The sequence below is a fragment of the Dama dama genome, unplaced genomic scaffold, assembly GCF_033118175.1.
Source record: "Dama dama isolate Ldn47 unplaced genomic scaffold, ASM3311817v1 ptg000041l, whole genome shotgun sequence".
Lineage (NCBI taxonomy): Eukaryota > Metazoa > Chordata > Mammalia > Artiodactyla > Cervidae > Dama > Dama dama.
The window spans coordinates 2,537,321-2,555,064 of record NW_026870879.1 but is presented as its reverse complement, the minus strand read 5'-3'; positions in this window follow the sequence as shown (position 1 = coordinate 2,555,064).

Here is a 17,744-nt window from a genome sequence, read left to right as displayed (position 1 = left end):
GTCTCCACAGGGGATTTAGACATCCCTTCGTCTTGGGAGATGCAAGACGAGCCGGCATTCAATTCACTGCAGGGATATCTGGCCTTATGTCGAGTCAGAACATCTCGGTGTCCATTCCACTTGACGCCACTTACTCAGGGTCCCTCTCACATACCTATAGCTGAGAGAAGCCTCCTCTTGAGGTGCTTGTGGAAAGTTGGTATTCCTCTTGAGTCGAAGCCAGGGACTAAGCTCTCATCTCGAGTTGATTTGGGGTCCACGGAGCCCTTCTTTGTTGCTCCAGTGACCTCAGGATCCCTCTAGACTTGAGACAGTGATCTTGGGTTTTCTCTGGAGTGGCATCAAGGAAATCAAGGCTCCTTTCTCGTTTGATGTGGAACACGGAATTGCTCTGCATGCAGTGCAGGGGAATCGGGCCTCATCTCGTGTCGAGGGGGAAGTCTCATGGTTTTTCTCGAGTTGCGGCCGGAACCTGGGGTATATTCGCGAGTTACGACGGGGAGGGCCCTTCCAGACACGTGTTTGTTCAGCGACGTCAGGACTCCTGCCTAGGTACGAGGGACAACTCGGGATTCTCCTCGAGTCTTGGAATGGCATTTGGGTCGCGTCTCCACATGAGGCGGGAGACCCAGGGTCCCTTTGCACTTGCCACAGGGATCCGGGGAATCCTATCCATTTCCAAGAGGACTCAAGAATCGTCTCCTTTGGAAGCATTGATCTCCGCGGACCTCTCGAGTTTTCAAAGGATGTGAGGCCTCCGGTCGCGATGAGGTAGAGAACTAGGTCTTTCTCTGTGGTCTCCACTGGCCATTCAGACATCCCTTCGTCTTTGGAGATGCAAGACGAGCCTGCATTCAATTCACTGCAGGGATATCCGGCCTTACTTCGAGTCAGAGCTTCTCGGTGTCCATTCCACTTGAGGCCAAAAACTCAGGGTCGTTCTCACATTCCTGTAGCTGAAACAAGCCTCCTCTTGAGGTGCTTGTGGAAAGTTGGTATTCCTCTTGAGTCACAGCCAGGGACTGAGCTCTCATCTCGAGTTGATTTGGGGTCCACGGAGCCTTTTCGTCTTGCTACAGTGACCTCAGGATCCCTCTAGACTTGAGACAGTGATCTTGGGGTTTCTCTGGAGTGCCATCAAGGAAATCAAGGCTCCTTTCACGTTTGATGTGGAACACGGAAATGCTCTCACGCAGTGCAAGGGAATCGGGACTCATCTCGCGGCGAGGGGGAAGTCTCATGGTTTTTCTCGAGTTGCGGCCGGAACCTGGGGTATATTCGCGAGTTACGACGGGGAGGGCCCTTCCAGACCCGTGTTTCTTCAGCGACGTCAGGACTACTGCCTAGGTGCGAGGGACACCTCGGGATTCTCCTCGAGTCTTGGCATGGCAATTGGGACGCGTCTCCACGTGAGGCGGGAGACCCAGGGTCCCTTTCCACGTGCCACAGGGATCCTGGGACTCCCATCCATTTTCAAGTCATCGTCTCCTTTGGAAGCATTGATCTCCGCGGACCTCTCGAATTTTCAAAGGACGTGAGGCCTCCGTTCGCGGTGAGGCGGAGGACTAGGTCTTTCTCTGTGGACTCCAAAGGGGATTCAGACAACCCTTCGTCTTGGGAGATGCAAGACGAGCCTGCATTCAATTCACTGCAGGGATATCCGGCCTTACTTCGAGTCAGAGCATCTCGGTGTCCATTCCACTTGAGGCCACAAACTCAGGGTCCCTCTCACATACCTGTAGCTGAGAGAAGCCTCCTCTTGAGGTGCTTGTGGAAAGTTGGTATTCGTCTTGAGTCGAAGCCAGGGACTAAGCTCTCATCTCGAGTAGATTTGGGTTACACGGAGCCCTTTCGTGTTGCTCCAGTGACCTCAGGATCCCTCTAGACTTGAGACAGTGATCTTGGGTTTTCTCTGGAGTGCCATCAAGGAAATCAAGGCTCCTTTCACGTTTGATGTGGAACACAGAATTGCTCTGCACGCAGTGCAGGGGATTCGGGCCTCATCTCTCGGCGAGGTGGAAGTCTCATGGTTTTTCTCGAATTGCGGACGGAATCTAGGGTATATTCTCGAGTTACGACGGGGAGGGCCCTTCCAGACACGTGTTTGTTCAACGACGTCAGGACTCCTGCCTAGGTACGAGGGACACCTCGGGATTCTCCTCGAGTCTTGGCATGGCAATTGGGACGCGTCTCCACGTGAGGCGGGAGACCCAGGGTCCCTTCCCACGTGCCACAGAGATCCTGGGACTCCTATCCATTTTCAAGAGGAGTCAGGCATCGTCTCCTTTGGAAGAATTGAACTCCCCAACCTCTCGAGTTTTCAAAGGATGTGAGGTCTCCGATCGCGATGAGGCGGAGGACTAGGTCTTTCTCTGTGGTCTCCACAGGGGATTCAGACATCCCTTCGTCTTGGGAGACGAAAGACGAGCCTGCATTCAATTCACTTTAGGGATATCCGGCCTTACTACGAGTCAGAGCATCTCGGTGTCCATTCCACTTGAGGCCACAAACTCAGGGGCCCTCTCACATACCTGTAGCTGAGAGAAGCCTCCTCTTGAGGTGCTTGTGGAAAGTTGGTATTCCTCTTGAGGCAAAGCCAGGGATTAAGCTCTCATCTCGAGTTGATTTGGGGTCCACGGAGCCCTTTGGTGTTGCTCCAGTGACCTCAGGATCCCTCTAGACTTGAGACAGTGATCTTGGGTTTTCTCTGGAGTGCCATCAAGGAAATCAAGGCTCCTTTCACGTTTGATGTGGAACACGGAATTGCTCTACACGCAGTGCAGGGGAATCGGGCCTCATCTCGCGGCGAGGGGGAAGTCTCATGGTTTTTCTCGAGTTGCGCCCGGAACCTGGGGTATATTCTCGAGTTACGACGGGGAGGGCCCTTCCAGACACGTGTTTGTTCAGCGAAGTCAGGACTCCTGCCTAGGTGCGAGGGACACCTCGGGATTCTCCTCGAGTCTTGGCATGGCAATTGGGACGCGTCTCCACGTGAGGCGGGAGACCCAGGGTCCCTTTCCACGTGCCACAGGGATCCTGGGACTCCTATCCACTTTCAAGAGGAGTCAGGCATCGTCTCCTTTGGAAGCATTGATCTCCTCGGACCTCTCGAGTTTTCAAAGGATGTGAGGCCTCCGTTCGCGTTGAGGCAGAGGACTAGGTCTTTCTCTGTGGTCTCCACAGGGGATTCAGATATCCCTTCGTGTTGGGAGATGCAAGACGAGCCTGCATTCAATTCACTGCAGGGATATCCGGCCTTACTTCGAGTCAGAGCATCTCGGTGTCCATTCCACTTGAGGCCACAAACTCAGGGTCCCTCTCACATACCTGTAGCTGAGAGAAGCCTCCTCTTGAGGTGCTTGTGGAAAGTTGGTATTCCCCTTGAGTCGAAGCCAGGGACTAAGCTCTCATCTCCAGTTGATTTGGGGTCCACGGATCCCTTTCGTGTTGCTCCAGTGTCCTCAGCATCCCTCTAGACTTGAGCCAGTGATCTTGGTTTTTCTCTGGAGTGCCATCAAGGAAATCAAGGCTCCTTTCACGTTTGATGTGGAACACGGAATTGCTCTGCACGCAGTGCAGGGGAATCGGGCCTCATCTCGCGGCGAGGGGGAAGTCTCATGGTTTTTCTCGAGTTGCGCCCGGAACCTGGGGTATATTCTCGAGTTACGACGGGGAGGGCCCTTCCAGACACGTGTTTGTTCAGCGAAGTCAGGACTCCTGCCTAGGTGCGAGGGACACCTCGGGATTCTCCTCGAGTCTTGGCATGGCAATTGGGACGCGTCTCCACGTGAGGCGGGAGACCCAGGGTCCCTTTCCACGTGCCACAGGGATCCTGGGACTCCTATCCATTTTCAAGAAGAGTCAGGCATCGCCTCCTCTGGAAGCATTGATCTCCGCGGACCTCTCGAGTTTTCAAAGGATGTGAGGCCTCCGGTCGCGATGAAGCGGAGGACTAGGTCTTTCTCTGTGGTCTCCACAGGGGATTCAGACATCCCTTCGTCTTGGGAGATGCAAGACGAACCTGAATTCAGTTCACTGCAGGGATATCCAGCCTTAGTTCGAGTCAGAGCATCTCAGTGTCCATTCCACATGAGGCCACAAACTCAGGGGCCCTCTCACATACCTGTAGCTGAGAGAAGCCTCCTCTTGAGGTGCTTGTGGAAAGTTGGTATTCCTCGTGAGTCGAAGCCAGGGACTAAGCTCTCATCTCGAGTTGATTTGGGGTCCACGGATCCCTTTCCTGTTGATCCAGTGCCCTGAGGATCCCTCTAGACTTGAAACAGTGATCTTGGGTTTTCTCTGGAGTGCCATCAAGGAAATCAAGGCTCCTTTCACGTTTGATGTGGAACACGGAATTCCTCTGCACGCAGTGCAGGGGATTCGGGCCTCATCTCGCGGCGAGGGGGAAGTCTCATGGTTTTTCTCGAGTTGCGGCCGGAACCTGGGGTATATTCTCGAGTTACGATGGGGAGGGCCCTTCCAGACACGTGTTTGTTCAGCGACGTCAGGACTCCTGCCTAGGTGCGAGGGACACCTCGGGATTCTCCTCGAGTCTTGGCATGGCAATTGGGACACGACTCCACGTGAGTCGGGAGACCAAGGGCCCCTTTCCACGTACCACAGGGATCCTGGGACTCCTATCCATTTTCAAGAGGAGTCAGGCATCGTCTCCTTTGGAAGCATTGATCTCCGCGGACCTCTCGAGTTTTCAAAGGATTTGAGGCCTCCGTTCGCGTTGAGGCGTAGGACTAGGTCTTTCTCTGTGGTCTCCACAGGGGATTCAGACAACCCTTCGTCTTGGGAGATGCAAGACGAGCCTGCATTCAATTCACTGCAGGGATATCCGGCCTTACTTCGAGTCAGAGCATCTCGGTGTCCATTTCACTTGAGGCCACAAACTCAGGGTCCCTCTCACATACCTGTAGCTGAGAGAAGCCTCCTCTTGAGGTGCTTGTGGAAAGTTGATATTCCTCTTGATTCGAAGCCAGGGACGAAGCTCTCATCTCGAGTTGATTTGGGGTCCACGGAGCCCTTTCGTGTTGCTCCAGTGACCTCAGGATCCCTCTAGACTTGAGACAGTGATCTTGGGTTTTCTCTGGAGTGCCATCAAGGAAATCAAGGCTCCTTTCACGTTTGATGTGGAACACCGAATTGCTCTGCACGCAGTGCAGGGGAATCGGGCATTATCTCGCGGCGAATGGGAAGTCTCATGCTTTTTCTCGAGTTGCGGCGGGAACCTGGGATATATTCCCGAGTTACGACGGGGAGGGCCCTTCCAGACATGTGTTTGTTCAGCGACGTCAGGACTTCTGCCTAGGTGCGAGGGACACCTCGGGATTCTCCTCGAGTATTGGCATGTCCTTTGGGACGCGTCTCCACGTGAGGCGGAAACCCAGGGTCCCTTTCCACGTGCCAAAGGGATCCTGGGACTCCTATCCATTTTCAAGAAGAGTCAGGCATCGTCTCCTTTGGAAGCATTGATCTCCGCGGACCTCTCGAGTTTTCAAAGGATATGAGGCCTCTGGTCGCGATGAATCGGAGAACTAGGACTTTCTCTGTGGTCTCCACTGGGGATTCAGACATCCCTTCATCTTGGGAGATGCAAGACGAGCCTGCATTCAATTCACTGCAGGGATATCCGGCCTTACTTCGAGTCAGAGCATCTCGGTGTCCATTCCACTTGAGGCCACAAACTCAGGGTCCTCTCACATACCTGTAGTTGAGAGAAGCCTCCTCTTGAGGTGCTTGTGGAAAGTTGGTATTCCTCTTGAGTCGAAGCCAGGGACTAAGCTCTCATCTCGAGTTGATTTGGGGTCCACGGAGCCCTTTCTTGTATCTCCTGTGACCTGAGGATCCCTCTAGACTTGAGACAGTGATCTTGGGTTTTCTCTGGAGTGCCATCAAGGAAATCAAGGCTCCTTTCACGTTTGATGTGGAACACGGAATTGCTCTGCACGCAGTGCAGATGAATCGGGCCTTATCTCGCGGCGAATGGGAAGTCTCATGGTTTTTCTCGAGTTGCGGCCGGAACCTGGGGTATATTCTCGTGTTACGACGGGGAGGGCCCTTCCAGACACGTGTTTGTTCAGCGACGTCAGGACTTCTGCCTAGGTGCGAGGGACACCTCGGGATTCTCCTCGAGTCTTGGCATGGCAATTGGGACGCGTCTCCACGTGAGTCGGGAGACCCAGGGCCCCTTTCCACGTGCCACAGGGATCCTGGGACTCCTATCCATTTTCAAGATGAGTCAGGCATCGTCTCCTTTGGAAGCATTGATCTCCGCGGACCTCTCGAGTTTTCAAAGGATGTGAGGCCTCCGTTCGCGTTGAGGCGTAGGACTAGGTCTTTCTCTGTGGTCTCCACAGGGGATTCAGACAACCCTTCGTCTTGGGAGATGCAAGACGAGCCTGCATTCAATTCACTGCAGGGATATCCGGCCTTACTTCGAGTCAGAGCATCTCGGTGTCCATTTCACTTGAGGCCACAAACTCAGGGTCCCTCTCACATACCTGTAGCTGAGAGAAGCCTCCTCTTGAGGTGCTTGTGGAAAGTTGATATTCCTCTTGAGTCGAAGCCAGGGACTAAGCTCTCATCTCGAGTTGATTTGGGGTCCACGGATCCCTTTCGTGTTGCTCCAGTGACCTCAGGATCCCTCTAGACTTGAGACAGTGATCTTGGGTTTTCTCTGGAGTGCCATCAAGGAAATCAAGGCTCCTTTCACGTTTGATGTGGAACACGGAATTGCTCTGCACGCAGTGCAGGGGATTCGGGCCTCATCTCTCGGCGAGGGGGAAGTCTCATGGTTTTTCTCTAGTTGCGGCCGGAACCTGTGGTATATTCTCGAGTTACGACGGGGAGGGACCTTCCAGAAACGTGTTTGTTCAACGACGTCAGGACTCCTGCCTAGTTGCGAGGGACACCTCGGGATTCTCCTCGAGTCTTGGCATGGCAATTGGGACGCGTCTCCACGTGAGGCGGGAGACCCAGGGTCCCTTCCCACGTGCCACAGAGATCCTGGGACTCCTATCCATTTTCAAGAGGAGTCAGGAATCGTCTCCTTTGGAAGCATTGATCATCCCAACCTCTCGAGTTTTCAAAGGATGTGAGGTCTCCGGTCGCGATGAGGCGGAGGACTAGGTCTTTCTCTGTGGTCTCCACAGGGGATTCAGACATCCCTTCGTCTTGGGAGACGCAAGACGAGCCTGCATTCAATTCACTGCAGGGATATCTGGTCTTACTTCCAGTCAGAGCATCTCGGTGTCCATTCCACTTGAGGCCACAAACTCAGGGTCCCTCTCACATACCTGTAGCTGAGAGAAGCCTCCTCTTGAGGTGCTTGTGGAAACTTGGTATTCCTCTTGAGGCGAAGCCAGGGACTAAGCTCTCATCTCGAGTTGATTTGGCGTCGACGGAGCCCGTTCGTGTTGCTCCAGTGACCTCAGGATCCCTCTAGACTTGAGACAGTGATCTTGGGTTTTCTCTGGAGTGCCATCAAGGAAATCAAGGCTCCTTTCACGTTTGATGTGGAACACGGAATTGCTCTGCACGCAGTGCAGGGGAATCGGGCCTCATCTCGCGGCGAGGGGGAAGTCTCATGGTTTTTCTCGAGTTGCGGCCGGAACCTGGGGTATATTCTCGAGTTACGACGGGGAGGGCCCTTCCAGACACGTGTTTGTTCAGCGACGTCAGGACTCCTGCCTAGGTGCGAGGAACACCTCGGGATTCTCCACGAGTCTTGGCATGGCAATTAGGACAAGTCTCCACGTGAGGGGGGAGACCCAGGGTCCCGTTCCACGTGCCACAGGGTTTCTTGGACTCCTATCCATTTTCAAGAAGAGTCAGGCATCGTCTCCTTAGGAAGCATTGATCTCCGCGGACCTCTCGAGTTTTCAAAGATGTGATGCCTCCGGTCGCCATGAGAGGGAGAACTAGGTCTTTCTCTGTGGTCTCCACAGGGGATTCAGACATCCCTTCGTCTTGGGAGATGCAAGACGAGACTTCATTCAATTTACTGCAGGGATATCCGGCCTTACTTCGAGTCAGAGCATCTCGGTGTCCATTCCGCTTGAGGCCACAAACTCAGGGACCCTCTCACATACATGTAGCTGAGAGAAGCCTCCTCTTGAAGTGCTTGTGGAAAGTTGGTATTCCTCTTGAGTCGAAGCCAGGGACGAAGCTCTCATCTCGAGTTGATTTGGGGTCCACGGAGCCCTTTCATGTTGCTACAGTGACCTCAGGATCCCTCTAAACTTGAGACAGTGATCTTGGGTTTTCTCTGGAGTGCCATCAAGGAAATCAAGGCTCCTTTCACGTTTGATGTGGAACACAGAATTGCTCTGCACGCAGTTCAGGGGAATTGGGCCTCATCTCGCGGCGAGGGGGAAGGCTCATGATTTTTCTGGAGTTGCGGCCGAAACCTGTGGTATATTCTCGAGTTACAACGGGGAGGGCCCTTTCAGACACGTGTTTGTTCAGCGACGTCAGGACTAGTGCCTAGGTGCGAGGGAGTCTCCTCGAGTCTTTGCATTGCAATTGGGACGTGTCTCCTCGTGAGGTGGGAGACCCAGGGTTTCTTTCCACGTGCCACAGGGATCCTGGGACTCCTATCCATTTTCAAGCGGAGTCAGTCATCGTATCCTTTGGAAGCATTGATCTCCGCGGACCACTCGAGTTTTCAATGCATGTGACGCCTCCGGTCGGGATGAGGCAGAGAACTAAGTCTTTCTCTGTGGTCTCCACAGGGGATTCAGACATCCCTTCGTCTTGGGAGATGCTAGACGAGACTTCATTCAATTTACTGCAGGGATATCCGGCCATACTTCGAGTCAGAACATCTCGGTGTCCATTCCGCTTGAGGCCACAAACTCAGGGACCCTATCACATACATGTAGCTGAGAGAAGCCTCCTCTTGAAGTGCTTGTGGAAAGTTGGTATTCCTCTTGAGTCGAAGCCAGGGACGAAGCTCTCATCTCGAGTTGATTTGGAGTCCACGGAGCCCTTTCGTTTTGCTACAGTGACCTCAGGATACCTCTCGACTTGAGACAGTGATCTTGGGTTTTCTCTGGAGTGCCATCAAGGAAATCAAGGCTCCTTTCACGTTTGATGTGGAACACGGATATTCTCTGCACGCAGTGCAGGGGAATGAGGCCTCATCTTGCGGCGAGGGGGAAGTCTCATGATGTTTCTCGAGTTGCGGCCGGAACCTGGGGTATATTCTCGAGTTACGACGGGGAGGGCCTTTCCAGACACGTGTTTGTTCTGCGACGTCAGGATTCCTGCCTAGGTGCGAGGGACACCTCGGCATTCTCCTCGAGTCTTGGCATGGCAATTAGGACAAGTCTCCACGTGAGGCGGGAGACCCAGGGTCCCGTTCCACGTGCCACAGGGATTCTTGGACTCCTATCCATTTTCAAGAGGAGTCAGGCATCGTCTCCTTTACAAGCATTGATCTCCGCGGACCTCTCGAGTTTTCAAAGGATGTGACGCCTCCGGTCGTGATGAGGCGGAGAACTAGGTCTTTCTCTGTGGTCTCCACAGTGGATTCAGACATCCCTTCGTCTTGCGAGATGCAAGACGAGCCTGCATTCAATTCACTGCAGGGATGTCCGGCCTTACTTCGAGTCAGAGCATCTCGGTGTCCATTCTACTTGAGGCCACAAACACAGGTTCCCTCTCACATACCTTTAGCTGAGAGAAGCCTCCTCTTGAGGTGCTCGTGGAAAGTTGGTATTCCTCTTGAGTCGAAGCCAGGGACGAAGCTCTCATCTCGAGTTGATTTGGAGTCCACGGACCCCTTTCGTGTTGCTACAGTGACCTCAGGATCCCTCTCGACTTGAGACAGTGATCTTGGGGTTTCTCTGGAGTGCCATCAAGTAAATCAAGGCTCCTTTCACGTTTGATGTGGAACACGGAATTGCTCTGCACGCAGTGCAGGGGAATCGGGCCTCATCTTGCGGCGACTGGGAAGGCTCATGGTTTTTCTCGAGTTGCAGTCAGAACCTGGGGTATATTCTCGAGTTACGATGGGGAGGGCCCTTCCAGACACGTGTTTGTTCAGCGACGTCAGGACTCCTGCCTAGGTGCGAGGGACACCTCGGGATTCTCCTTGAGCCATGGCCTGGCAATTGGGACGCGTCTCCAGGTGAGGCGGGAGACCCAGTGTCCCTTTCCACGTGCCACAGGGTCCTGGGACTCCTATCCATTTTCAAGAGGAGTCAGGCATCATTTCCTTTGGAAGCATTGATCTCCTCGGACCTCTCCAGTTTTGAAAGGATGTGAGGCCTCCGGTCGCGATGAGGCGGAGAACTAGGTCTTTCTCTGTGGTCTCCACAGGGGATTCAGACATCCCTTCGTCTTGGGAAATGCAAGACGAACCTGCATTCAATTCACTGCAGGGATATCCGGCCTTACTCCGAGTCAGAGCATCTCGGTGTCCATTCCACTTGAGGCCACAAACTCAGGGTCCCTCTCACATACCTGTAGCTGAGAGAAGCCTCCCCTTGAGGAGCTTGTGGAAAGTTGGTATTCCTCTTGAGTCGAAGCCAGGGACTAAGCTCTCATCTCGAGTTGATTTGGTTTCCACGGAGCCCTTTCGTGTTGCTCCAGTGACCTCAGGATCCCTCTAGACTTGAGACAGGGATCTTGGGTTTTCTCTGGAGCGCCATGAAGGAAATCAGGCTCCTTTCACGTTTGATGTGGAACACGGAATTGCTCAGCACGCAGTGCAGGGGAATCGGGCCTCATCTCGTGGCGAGGTGGAAGTCTCATGGTTTTTCTCTAGTTGCGGCCGGAACCAGGGGTATATTCTCGATTTACTACGGGGAGGGCCCTTCCAGACACGTGTTTGTTCAGCGACATCAGGACTCCTGCCTAGGTGCGAGGGACACCTCGGGATTCTCCTCGAGTCTTGGCATGGCAATTGGGACGCGTCTCCACGTGAGGCGGGAGACCCAGGTTCCCTTTCCACGTGCCACAGGGATCCTGAGCCTCCTATCCATTTTCAAGAGGAGTCAGGCATCGACTCCTTTGGAAGCATTGATCTCCGCAGACCACTCGAGTTTTCAATCATGTGAGGCCTCCGGTCGCGATGAGGCAGAGAACTAGGTCTTTCTCAGTGGTCTCCACAGGAGATTCAGACATCCCTTCGTCTTGGGAGATGGAAGAGGAGCCTGCATTCAATTCACTGCAGAGATATTCGGCCTTACTTCGAGTCAGAGCATCTCGGTGTCCATTCCACTTGAGGCCACAAACTCAGGGTCTCTCTCACATACCTGTAGCTGAGAGAAGCCTCCTCTAGAGGTGCTTGTGGAAAGTTGGTATTCCTCTTGAGTCGAAGCCAGGGAAAAGCTCTCATTTCGAGTTGATTTGGGGTCCACGGAGCCCTTTCGTGTTGCTCCAGTGACCTCAGGATCTCTCTAGATTTGAGACAATGATCTTGGGGTTTCTCTGGAGTGCCATCAAGGAAATCAAGGATCCTTTCATGTTTGATGTGGAACAAGGATTGCTCTGCACGCAGTGCAGGGGAATCGGGCCTCATCTCGCGGCGAGGGGGAAGTCTCATGGTTTTTCTCGAGTTGCGGCCAGAACCTGGGGTATATTCTCCAGTTACGACGGGGAGGGCCCTTCCAGACACGTGTTTGTTCAGCGACGTCAGGACTCCTGCCTAGGTGCGAGGGACACCTCGGGATTCTCCTCGAATCTTGGCATGGCAATTGGGACGCGTCTCCATGTGAGGCGGAAGACCCAGGGTCCCTTTCCACGTGCCACAGGGATCCTGGGACTCCTATCCATTTTCAAGAGGAGTCAGGCATTGTCTCCTTTGGAAGCATTGATCTCCGCGGACCTCTCGAGTTTTCAAAGGATGTGAGGCCTCCGGCCGCGATGAGGCGGAGAACTAGGTCTTTCTCTGTGGTCTCCACAGGGGATTCAGACATCACTTCGTCTTGGGAGACGCAAGACGAGCCTGCATTCAATTCACTGCAGGGATATCTGGTCTTACTTCGAGTCAGAGCATCTCGGTGTCCATTCAACTTGAGGCCACAAACTCAGGGGCCCTCTCACATACCTGTAGCTGAGAGAAGCCTCCTCTTGAGGTGCTTGTGGAAAGTTGGTATTCCTCTTGAGGCGAAGCCAGGGACTAAGCTCTCATCTCGAGTTGATTAGGGGTCCAGGGAGCCCTTTCGTGTTGCTACAGTGACCTCAGGATCCCTCTAGACTTGAGACAGTGATCTTGGGTTTTCTCTGGAGCGCCATCAAGGAAATCAAGGCTCCTTTCACGTTGATGTGGAACACGGAATTGCTCTGCACGCAGTGCAGGGGAATCGGGCCTCATCTCGCGGTGAGGGGGTAGTCTCATGGTTTTGGTCGAGTTGCGGCCGGAACCTGGGGTATATTCTCGAGTTACGACGGGGAGGGCCCTTCCAGACCCGTGTTATTTCAGCGACGTCAGGACTCCTGCCTAGGTGCGAGGGACACCTCGGGATTCTCCTCGAGTCTTGGCATGGCAATTGGGACGCGTCTCCACGTGAGTCGGGAGACCAAGGGCCCCTTTCCACGTGCCACAGGGATCCTGGGACTCCTATCCATTTTCAAGATGAGTCAGGCGTCGTCTCCTTTGGAAGCATTGATCTCCGTGGACCTCTCGAGTTTTCAAAGGATGTGAGGCCTCCGTTCGCGTTGAGGCGGAGGACTAGGTCTTTCTCTGTGGTCTCCACAGGGGATTCAGACAACCCTTCGTCTTGGGAGATGCAAGACGAGCCTGCATTCAATTCACTGCAGGGATATCCGGCCTTACTTCGAGTCAGAGCATCTCGGTGTCCATTTCACTTGAGGCCACAAACTCAGGGTCCCTCTCACATACCTGTAGCTGAGAGAAGCCTCCTCTTGAGGTGCTTGTGGAAAGTTGATATTCCTCTTGAGTCGAAGCCAGGGACTAAGCTCTGATCTCGAGTTGATTTGGGGTCCACGGAGCCCTTTCATGTTGCTCCAGTGTCCTCAGGATCCCTCTATTCTTGAGACAGTGATCTTGGGTTTTCTCTGGAGTGTCATCAAGGAAATCAAGGCTCCTTTCACGTTTGATGTGGAACACGGAATTGCTCTGCACGCAGTGCAGTGGAATCGGGCCTCATCTCGCTGCGAGGGGGAAGTCTCATGGTTTTTCTCGAGTTGCGGCCGGAACCTGGGGTATATTCTCGAGTTACGACGGGGAGGGCCCTTCCAGACACGTGTTTGTTCAGCGACATCAGGACTCCTGCCTAGGTGCGAGGGACACCTCGGGATTCTCCTCGAGTCTTGGCATGGCAATTGGGACGCGTCTCCACGTGAGGCGGGAGACCCAGGGTCCCTTTCCACGTGCCACAGGGATCCTGGGACTCCTATCCACTTTCAAGAGGAGTCAGGCATCGTCTCCTTTGGAAGCATTGATCTCCTCGGACCTCTCGAGTTTTCAAAGGATGTGAGGCCTCCGTTCGCGTTGAGGCGGAGGACTAGGTCTTTCTCTGTGGTCTCCACAGGGGATTCAGACATCCCTTCGTCTTGGGAGATGCAAGACGAGCCTGCATTCAATTCACTGCAGGGATATCCGGCCTTACTTCGAGTCAGAGCATCTCGGTGTCCATTCCACTTGAGGCCACAAACTCAGGGTCCCTCTCACATACCTGTAGCTGAGAGAAGCCTCCTCTTGAGGTGCTTGTGGAAAGTTGCTATTCCCCTTGAATCGAAGCCAGGGACTAAGCTATCATCTCGAGTTGATTTGGGGTCCACGGAGCCCTTTCGTGTTGCTCCAGTGACCACAGGATCCCTCTGGACTTGAGCCAGTGATCTTGGGTTTTCTCTGGAGTGCCATCAAGGAAATCAAGGCTCCTTTCACGTTTGATGTGGAACACGGAATTGCTCTGCACGCAGTGCAGGGGATTCCGGCCTCATCTCTCGGCGAGGGGGAAGTCTCATGGTTTTTCTCTAGTTGCGGCCGGAACCTGTGGTATATTCTCGAGTTACGACGGGGAGGGCCCTTCCAGAAACGTGTTTGTTCAAGGACGTCAGGACTCCTGCCTAGTTGCGAGGGACACCTCGGGATTCTCCTCGAGTCTTGGCATGGCAATTGGGACGCGTCTCCACGTGAGGCGGGAGACCCAGGGTCCCTTCCCACGTGCCACAGAGATCCTGGGACTCCTATCCATTTTCAAGAGGAGTCAGGAATCGTCTCCTTTGGAAGCATTGTTCTCCCCAACCTCTCGAGTTTTCAAAGGATGTGAGGTCTCCGGTCGCGATGAGGCGGAGGACTAGGTCTTTCTCTGTGGTCTCCACAGGGGATTCAGACATCCCTTCGTCTTGGGAGACGCAAGACGAGCCTGCATTCAATTCACTGCAGGGATATCTGGTCTTACTTCGAGTCAGAGCATCTCGGTGTCCATTCCACTTGAGGCCATAAACTCAGGGTCCCTCTCACATACCTGTAGCTGAGAGAAGCCTCCTCTTGAGGTGCTTGTGGAAAGTTGGTATTCCTCTTGAGGCGAAGCCAGGGACTAAGCTCTCATCTCGAGTTGATTTGGGGTCCACGGAGCCCTTTCGTATTGCTCCACTGACCTCAGGATCCCTCTAGACTTGAGACAGTGATCTTGGGTTTTCTCTGGAGTGCCATCAAGGAAATCAAGGCTCCTTTCACGTTTGATGTGGAACACGGAATTGCTCTGCATGCAGTGCAGGGGAATCGGGCCTCATCTCGCGGCGAGGGGGAAGTCTCATGGTTTTTCTCGAGTTGCGGCTGGAACCTGGGGTATATTCTCGAGTTACGACGGGGAGGGCCCTTCCAGACACGTGTTTGTTCAGCGACGTCAGGACTCCTGCCTAGGTGCGAGGGACACATCGGGATTCTCCTCGAGTCTTGGCATGGCAATTGGGACGCGTCTCCACGTGAGGCGGGAGACCAAGGGCCCCTTTCCACGTGCCACAGGGATCCTGGGACTCCTATCCATTTTCAAGAGGAGTCAGGCATCATCTCCTTTAGAAGCATTGATCTCCGTTGACCTCGCGAGTTTTCAAAGGATGTGACGCCTCCGTTCGCGTTGAGGCGTAGGACTAGGTCTTTCTCTGTGGTCTCAACAGGGGATTCAGACAACCCTTCGTCTTGGTAGATGCAAGACGAGCCTGCATTCAATTCACTGCAGGGATATCCAGCCTTACTTCGAGTCAGAGCATCTCGGTGTCCATTTCACTTGAGGCCACAAACTCAGGGTCCCTCTCACATACCTGTAGCTGAGAGAAGCCTCATCTTGAGGTGCTTGTGGAAATTTGATATTTCTCTTGAGTCGAAGCCAGGGACTAAGCTCTCATCTCGAGTTGATTTGGGGTCCACGGAGCCCTTTCGTGTTGCTCCAGTGACCTCAGGATCCCTCTAGACTTGAGACAGTGGTCTTGGGTTTTCTCTGGAGTGCCATCAAGGAAATCAAGGCTCCTTTCACGTTTGATGTGGAACACGGAATTGCTCTGCACGCAGTGCAGGGGAATCGGGCCTCATCTCGCGGCGAGGGGGAAGTCTCATGGTTTTTCTCGAGTTACGGCCGGAACCTGGGGTATATTCTCGTGTTACGACGGGGAGGGCCCTTCCAGACACGTGTTTGTTCAGCGACGTCAGGACTCCTGCCTAGGTGCGAGGGACACCTCGGGATTCTCCTCGAGTCTTGGCATGGCAATTGGGACGCGTCTCCACGTGAGGCGGGAGACCCAGGGTCCCTTTCCACGTGCCACAGGGATCCTGGGACTCCTATCCACTTTCAAGAGGAGTCAGGCATCGTCTCCTTTGGAAGCATTGATCTCCTCGGACCTCTCGAGTTTTCAAAGGATGTGAGGCCTCCGTTCGCGTTGAGGCGGAGGACTAGGTCTTTCTCTGTGGTCTCCACAGGGGATTCAGACATCCCTTCGTCTTGGTAGATGCAAGACGAGCCTGCATTCAATTCACTGCAGGGATATCCGGCCTTACTTCGAGTCAGAGCATCTCGGTGTCCATTCCACTTGAAGCCACAAACTCAGGGTCCCTCTCACATACCTGTAGCTCAGAGAATCCTCCTCTTGAGGTGCTTGTGGAAAGTTGGTATTCCCCTTGATTCGAAGCCAGGGACTAAGCTCTCATCTCGAGTTGATTTGGGGTCCACGGAGCCCTTTCGTGTTGCTCCAGTGACCTCAGGATCCCTCTAGACTTGAGCCAGTGATCTTGGGTTTTCTCTGTAGTGCCATCAAGGAAATCAAAGCTCCTTTCACGTTTAATGTGGAACATGGAATTGCTCTGCATGCAGTGCAGGGGATTCGGGCCTCATCTCTCGGCGAGGGGGAAGTCTCATGGTTTTTCTCGAGTTGCTGACGGAACCTGGGGTATATCCTCGAGTTACGACGGGGAGGGCCCTTCCAGACACGTGTTTGTTCAACGACGTCAGGACTCCTGCCTAAGTGCGAGGGACACCTCGGGATTCTCCACGAGTCTTGGCATGGCAATTGGGACGCGTCTCCACGTGAGGCGGGAGACCCAGGGTCCCTTCCCTCGTGCCACAGAGATCCTGGGACTCGTATCCATTTTCAAGAGGAGTCAGGCATCGTCTCCTTTGGAAGCATTGATGTCCCCAACCTCTCGAGTTTTCAAAGGATGTGAGGTCTCCGGTCGCGATGAGGCGGAGGACTAGGTCTTTCTCTGTGGTCTCCACAGGGGATTCAGACATCCCTTCGTCTTGGGAGACGCAAGAAGAGCCTGCATTCAATTCACTTTAGGGATATCTGGTCTTACTTCGAGTCAGAGCATCTCGGTGTCCATTCCACTTGAGGCCACAAACTCAGGGGCCCTCTCACATACCTGTAGCTGAGAGAAGCCTCCTCTTGAGGTGCTTGTGGAAAGTTGGTATTCCTCTTGAGGCGAAGCCAGGGACTAAGCTCTCATCTCGAGTTGATTTGGGGTCCAGGGAGCCCTTTCGTGTTGCTCCAGTGACCTCAGGATTCTTCTAGACTTGAGACAGTGATCTTGGGTTTTCTCTGGAGTGCCATCACGGAAATCAAGGCTCCTTTCACGTTTGATGTGGAACACGGAATTGCTCTGCACGCAGTGCAGGGGAAACGGGCCTCATCCAGCGGCGAGGGGGAAGTCTCATGGTTTTTCTCGAGTTGCGGCCAGAACCTGGGGTATATTCTCGAGTTAGGACGGGGACGGCCCTTCCAGACATGTGTTTGTTCAGCGACGTCAGTACTCCTGCCTAGGTGCGAGGGACACCTCGGGATTCTCCTCGAGTCTTGGCATGGCAATTGGGACGCGTCTCCACGTGAGGCGGGAGACCCAGGGTCCCTTTCCACGTGCCACAGGGATCCTGGGACTGCTATCCATTTTCAAGAGGAGTCAGGCATCGTCTCCTTTGGAAGCATTGATCTCCGCAGACCTCTCGAGTTTTCAAAGGATGTGAGGCCTCCGGTCGCGATGAGCCGGAGGACTAGGACTTTCTCTGTGGTCTCCACAGGGGATTCAGACATCCCTTCGTCTTGGGAGATGCAAGACGAGCCTGCATTCAATTCACTGCAGGGATATCCGGCCTTAATTCGAGTCAGAGGATCTCGGTGTCCCTTCCACTTGAGGCCATAAACTCAGGGTCCTTCTCACATACCTGTAGCTGAGAGAAGCCTACACTTGAGGTGCTTGTGGAAAGTTGGTATTCCTCTTGAGTCGAAGCCAAGGAAAAGCTCTCATCTCGAGTTGATTTGGGGTCCACGGAGCC